The sequence below is a fragment of the Ailuropoda melanoleuca genome, chromosome 3, assembly GCF_002007445.2.
Source record: "Ailuropoda melanoleuca isolate Jingjing chromosome 3, ASM200744v2, whole genome shotgun sequence".
NCBI lineage: Eukaryota > Metazoa > Chordata > Mammalia > Carnivora > Ursidae > Ailuropoda > Ailuropoda melanoleuca.
The window spans coordinates 2391576-2399140 of NC_048220.1; positions in this window are offsets into that span (position 1 = coordinate 2391576).

Below are 7565 nucleotides of genomic sequence, written 5' to 3' on the forward strand. Positions count from 1 at the left end.
TTACAAAACAGCCTCAGATCTCCCATCTCTCAGATATTTTCTGTTTTCTATCACTATTGGCCAGTTGAGAAGGATCTCCTACCCTTATATCTCAAATGTAGACTATACTTGTAACTTGGTGCCTGTGACCACCCATTTCTCTCCTGAGGGAGTTACACGGTGTCAGACCACATCAGCATCTGAGGCAGCTTCCTGAGTCATGTCCTTTAAGCTCTTGCAGGAGCTACTGGCTCATCCTACTGGGTATTGCTCTGAATGGACTTCACCAAGGGTACTGGGGGTTCTCAGACATGCACACAACATTCTCTAGTCCAACTCTAACACTGCACAAAGACTACTGCTACTAAACATTTTTTTGGACTTAGGGTTCATTCTGGACTGAAGTATATATCCACAACTTCCTGTGTTGAATCTGTAAACCCCATTGTGACTGTATTGTAGGAGGTTCAATAAAGGTTGGGGCGTCTGGGTGGCTCAGTCGTTAAGCGTCTGCCTTCAGCTCAGGGTGTGATCCTGGAGTTCTGGGATCGAGCCCCACGTCAGGCTCTTCTGCTGGGAGCTTGCTTCTTTCTCTCCCACTCCTCCTGCTTGTGTTCCCTCTCTCACTGGCTGTCTCTCTGTCAAATGAATAAATAAAATCTTAAAAAAAAAAGAAGACAATAAAGATTAACTCAGCTCAGATGGATGGGATCCCAACTCATGAGACTGATCTCCTTAGAAGAAGGGAAAGAGACACCAGGGATGCACACACAGAGAAAGGCCATGCAAGGATACAATACAAAGGGGCCATCAGCAAGTCAAGGAGAGAGGCTTCAGGAGAAGCAAACCTACGGGCACCTTGATCTAAGACGTCCAGCTTCCAGAAGAGTGAGAAAATAAATTTCTGGTGTTTAAGTCTCCCAGCCCATGGTATTTTGTTATGGTGACCCTAGCAAACCAACCTTCTGAAACTAGGAGCAAAATCCAGAATACAGTCTGATTCCCAATAGGCTTTTATTCTAATTCATGCCTTAGCTTCTCTCCATTGGATTGGAAGTGTGCTTTTGGTTAGGGCTGAGGAAGACTCCAAAGAGTTAACTTCCCATTCTTTTGTCCCTGAAGCCTTGAAAACTCTCCTTCTCTTCCTGCTAACACCGTGACCAGCCCTGGGGAGCTGCTCACCTGGGGTGCATGAGCCCAAGAGGCACCAGGCTGGCCTCCACCCAACCTCCACAGAGGCTCTACCACCATTCCTTCACTATCACCACACAACACTGGTTGGGTTCCAGTGTGCGACAGAGCCAGAGTGGCCCACTGAGACCCTGAGTGTGCCCTGAGCACTGAGGCCACAGGGTTCAGTTCATGTCCCAGACATTCCTCTGGGAGCATAGTGAATGCAGACTTCCCTGATAATGGCTCCTCTCACTGGATTTGACCGGAGAGATATTTTGTGGTTCGGGGACTATAAAAGACACTTTCTGCCTTTTGCTTTCTGCCAACTTGAGGAGATCAAAAAGGTGCCTACCCAAAAAACATCATTTCATATTGAGTGTCATTTTCCAATTTAAACATACAGTGAAGAGTCCCATGCAGACAGTGATAGGAAAATGAGTGTGCTGAGAAGGAATTTAAATGATGATTCAGGAGGCCCACAAAAGCAAATGTTGGTGCTGTGCTTCTAGTATCAAAAATCGGAGTCATAAACCAGCGTGTGACTGTGACCCTCAGCACCTCCATATTAGGGAGGGTGGTGGCTGTGGAAATGTTTCCTGCCCTCAGTATTCTCAGAGGCTGGTGGGAAGCAGCAGGCAATGGAAGTGCAGGCAAAATATTTAGAATGAGATTACCCAAAGCAAACTCTGCTGTGTAGGGAAGGAATGTGTCTCTCAGGTGAAGACTGTCCCAGGGCTAATAGGAGGTGCAGTGTAGGGAATATGGTCAATGAGATTGTGGTAGTGGTGTATGGTGACAGCTGGTAGCTACAGTAGTAGTGAGCACAACAGAACGTACAGAGTTGTGGATTCATTTTGTTGTACACCTGAAACAAATGCAACATTGTGTTTCAACAATACTTCAATGAAAGAAATAAAGAGCATCCCAGGAGTTCTAGTTAAAGAAACTCCTAATGAAAATGAGGGGTAGCCTGGCTGTGGAGGAGAAATGGGAGTTCAGCTATAGCTTATCTCCTCCCATGTTCTCCCAATGATCAATATACCAATTAATGCAGGACCTAGAGACCACCTGGATACCCCACAGCAGCTGCCTCTTAGTCTCTTTCCTCTAGCATCAGACACTGGTTCAGCTCCTCCACTGACCAGGCCAGTCACAACATCACCCCTGACCTCGTTTCTCATGCATAAAATAAGGAACTGGAGGAGGATGGTATTCAAGGACTCCTCCTGCATCAGTGTTTTTTGGTTCTGTGACTCCTGGAAGCACAAGAGGACAGTTTTCCTGCCCATCTAGGTATAGACTTGCACATCTGCTGACAGCAGGTTGGACTCAGCCAAGGGCTTCAGCTGCCCTTAGGGGCCTGAGACTTTACAGTTGTTCCATACAGATCCATAAGCACTGATGTGAGATGTCCTCTCAAGTCTCTGAGGCCAGAGGCCTGCTTCAGCCAGAGCAGCTTCCTTCCTGACGTCAGCTCTAAGGGGGCATGGAGTGATGACAATTGCCCCCCTCCTCTTATAAGCAGCACCAACACGTGCAGTTCCTTTCCTCCTTCTTCAGTTGGCTTCAGAAATGCTTGTAGGCCTGCATAGACATGGTACTAGCTAGTTTCACACTTTCAAATGGGTTCACCTTGGCCTCATCACCAGTCACCAGCAGTAGTGCTTTATTCAGTATTCTTTCTGTTGCAAGAGATTTGTCTGCTCAGGCTGCCATAGCAAAGTCCCACAGTCTGGGTGGCTCAAACGACAGAGGTTGATTTTCTTTTCTTTTCTTTTTTTTATAAAGATTTATTTATTTATTTATTCGACACAGAGAGACAGCCAGCGAGAGAGGGAACACAAGCAGGGGGAGTGGGAGAGGAAGAAGCAGGCTTCCAGCAGAAGAGCCTGATGTGGGGCTCGATCCCATAACGCCGGGATCATGCCCTGAGCCAAAGGCAGACGCTTAATGACTGAGCCACCCAGGCGCCCCAGAGGTTGATCTTCTCACAGCTCTGGAGCTAGATGTCCTAGATCAAGGTATTTTCAGGGTTGGTTTGTTCTGAGGCATCTCTCCTTGGTTTTCAGAGAGCCACCTTCACCTTCTCCTTCTCCTGTGCCCACCTCGTCTTTCCCCGTGTGACTGCTTGTCTGTGTCCAATTTTCCTCTGCTTATAAGGAGTCATATTGGATTAGGGACCATCCTAAATGTCTCATTTTAACTTCATTGCCTCCTTGAAGAACTTGTCTCCACATATATTGACTTCATAGACATTGGGGGTTAGGAATTCATCATACGATTTGGGGTGGAAGTGGGGGACACAATTCAGTGCATTACTGGCTTCAAGCAACTCCACCAGCCTGGGACACAGAGGAACAAATGGGGCTGCCTCATTGTCACCTTAGGGTTTTGCTTTCTTGGGTCAACTAAATCCTGTACCACTCATTCACCTACTTCCTGGCTTCCTTCATTGTCTTTTTGTTGTCTTCTCCCCTGGAGTGTGTGTGTGTGTGTGTGCATGTGTGTCACTATTTACATGGGACAGGTTTCTATGTATATATAGGAAAGGACAGTCAAGGATCACAGCCTCTGATTAAATCCCCTAACAGTGATGGCAGCAACTCAGACTGGAAGTCTGTTGCAACTCAGAGGTATCAGAAGGAAATGAGGGAGCAGAAGGAAAACCAACCTCTCAGTGTCAGAGAGATAAGAAACTAGTACAGTATGCCCACACCTAAATCATTGTCTGGCACATAGTAACCTCTCAGGAAACACTAACTGCTTGAAAATTTAATGCATAAAAATTACAGGCTATACATAAGGAACTTTCAGAGAACAACAAAATCTCTTGGAAGTATGAAATTCTCTGAGAACTGTACGAGGCTTGGAAAATCAGGAAATCTTCCAGAAAAAAAATATAAATTTTTAAAAGATGGCATGAGCCTCAGAAGATGGTAGAAGTGCAGGAAAACCCTAGGCTTTTCTCTTCCCAGGAACACAAGTAGATAGATAACTATCACCTCTTCCTAAATACTCCACAAATCATTCTGAAGACTGTCAGGACAAATGTCACAACTAACAGAGAAAGGAGGCTGCCTCAAATATGCAAGGAAAGAGAGTCTGCAGACAACTGGCCTGAAGGATTGTGCAGCCAAAGCACAACAGTGGAGTGCACTCAGCACACACCAGAGTCATTCTTTGGAGCACAAAGCCCCAGACATTACATGACCTATTCTTCATAAAGCCATTACTTTCAGGAACAGGAAACATAATAGGCTTTCCTAATACAAAAAAAAAAGAAAGAAGAAGAAGAAGGCAGAGGGTTAGAGAAGATGTCAAGATGGAAGAATTTATCCCACATGAAAGAACAAGATAAGGTCATAGCAGAAATCTAAGCAGAACAGTTACAAATAACATGCCTGATAGAGAATTTAAACTAAAAATCATCAGCATACTCACTTGGCTTGAAAAATATCATTGAAAACATTAAACTTACCACAGAATTAAAATATTTTAAAAAGATCCAATCAGAAATGAAGAAAGCTGTAAATGAGATTGTTAACAGGCTTTAATGCAATGAACAGAAGGCTAGAGGAAACAGAGGAATGAATAAGTGATAAAGAGGACAAAATAGTAGAAAATAATGAAGCTGAATAAGAGAGAAAGAAGAATTATGAAACACAAGAATAGATTTAGGGAACTCAGTGACTCCTTCAATTATAATAACACTCATGTTATAGGAATCCCAGAAGTAGAAGAGAGAAAAGGGGACAAAAAAATTTATATGAGGAAATAATGGCTGAAAATGTCCCTAATCTGGGGAAGGAAAAGACATCCAAATCCAGGAGGCAGAGAGAACTCCCACCAAAATCAACAGAAGCAGAGCAACACCAAGATATATTATAATTAAATTTGTAAAATATAGAGATATAGAAAAAAATCCTAAAAGCACCAAGACAAAAGAAATCCTTACTTACAATGGAAGATGGATAAGGCTAGCTGCAGATCTCTCAAGAGAAACTAATCAAGCCATATGGGAGGGGCAGACTATATTGAATGTGCTGAATGGGAAAAATCTGTAGCCAAGAATATTCTATACAGCAAGGCTATAATTCAGAATAGAAGGAGAGATAAAGCATTTCCCAGACAAACTAAGGGAGTTAGTGATCAGGAAATCAGCCCTGCCAGAAATATTAAAGGGTATTTTTTGAATGGGAAAGAAAGACCAAAAGTGACAAAGACCATAAAGGATCAGAGAAAATCTCCAGAAACAATGACAAAATAAGTAATAATGTGGCACAAAATATGTATCAAAAATTATTACTTTGAATATAAATGGACTACATGCTCCAATCAAAAGAAATTGGGTGTCAGTTGAGATTAATGAACATATAAAGAAGAGGTGGTATATATACACAATGGAATATTACTCAGCCATCAAAAAGAATGAAATCTTGCGATTTGCAACAACATGGATGGAGCTAGAGAGTATTATACTGTGAAATAAGCCGGACAGGGAAAGACAAATACCATATGATTTCACTCATATGTGGATTTTAAGAAATAAAACAAACAAGTATAGGTGGAAAAAAGAGAGAGAGAGGCAAACCAGGAAACAGACCTTTAACTATGGAGAAGAAACTGATGGTTATCAGAGGGGAAGTAGGTGGGGGGATGGGTTAAATGGGTGATGGGTATTAAGGAAGACACTTGTGATGAGCACTGGGTTGTTGTATTTAAGTGCTGAATCACTCTATTGTGCATCTGAAACTAATATTGTACTGTATGTTAACTAACTGGAATTTAAATAAAAACTTTAAAAGATAAAGAGATGTTGGATAAATTGCAAGAACAGATGTAAAGTTGGAAATAGAATAGAAATCTAAGTCAGCATTGTATTCATGAAGTTAACTACTGTTTATGAACCCTTGTCAGTAAACAAACAATATTAAAAAAAAATAGGGTGTCAGATGGATTAAAAAAATCTATATGATGCCCACAAGACACTCATTTTAGAAGTAAAGACACCTGCATATTGAAAATGGAAGGGATGGACAAGGGAAATACAAATCAAAACTACAATGAGTTACCACCTCACTCCTGTCAGAATGGCTAAAATCAAGAACAGAAGAAAAGACAGGTGTTGGTGAGGATGTGGAGAAAAGGGAACACTCTTACAACATTGCTGAGAATGCAAACTGGTGCAGCCACTCTGGAAAACAGTATGGAGGTTCCTCAATGAGTTAAAAAAAAGCACTACCCTACAACCCAGCAATTGCACTACTAGGTATTTACCCAAAGGATACAACCACACTGATTCGAAGGGGCACATGCACGCCAATGTCTATAGCAGCATTATCAATGACAGCCACATTATGGCAAGAGCCCACATGTCCACATGAATGGATAAAGAAGAGGTGGTATACATATACAATGGAATATTACTCAACCACGAAAAGAGTGAAATCCTGCCATTTACAATAATGTGGATGGAGCTAGAGAGTATTATGCTAAGCAAAATAAGTCAGTCAAAGAAAGACAAATACCATATGATTTCACTCATATATAGAACTTAAGACACAAAGCAAATGATCATAGGGGAAAAGAGAGAGGCAAGAGGAGAAAAAGACTCTTAACTATGGAGAACAAATAGATGGTTACTGGAGGGGAGGAGGGTAAGGCAGTGGGTGGAAAAGTTGATGGGCATTAAAGAATACATTTATTGTGGTAAGCATTGAGAAATGGTCAGAAGTGTTGAATCACCATTGTATACTGAAACTAATTGTAACACTGTATATTAATTACAGTGGGATTTTAAAAATAATAAATAAATAAATAAGATCTTGAAATAAATTTTCTTTTTTTATAATAATTTTTATTATGCTATGATAGTCACCATACAGTGTATCCTTAGTTTCTGATGTAGTGTTCCATGATTCATTATTTGCATATAACATCCACTGCACCGTGCTTAATACCCATTATTTGCATATAATACCCAGTGAACCTCCTTAATACCCATCACTGGCCTATCCCAATCCCCCACCCCCTCCCCTCTGAAGCCCTCAGTTTGTTTTCCAGAGTCCATAGTCTCTCATGGTTCATTCCCCCTTCTGTTTAACCCCTTCATTCTTCCCTTCCTTCTCCTACCTATGTTCCTATTTCTTATGTTCCATAAACTTATTTCACTTAGCATTATCTCCTCCAGTCCCGTCCATGTTGCTGCAAATGTTGTGAAATCATTCTTTTTGATGGCTGAGTAATATTCCACTGTATACATGGACCAGATCTTCTTAATCCAGTCATCTGTTGAAGGGCATCTTGGCTCCTTCCACAATTTAGCTATTGTGGACATTGCTGCTATGAACATTGGGGTGCATATGGCCCTTCTCTTCACTACATCTTTATCTTTGGGGTAAATATCCAGTAGT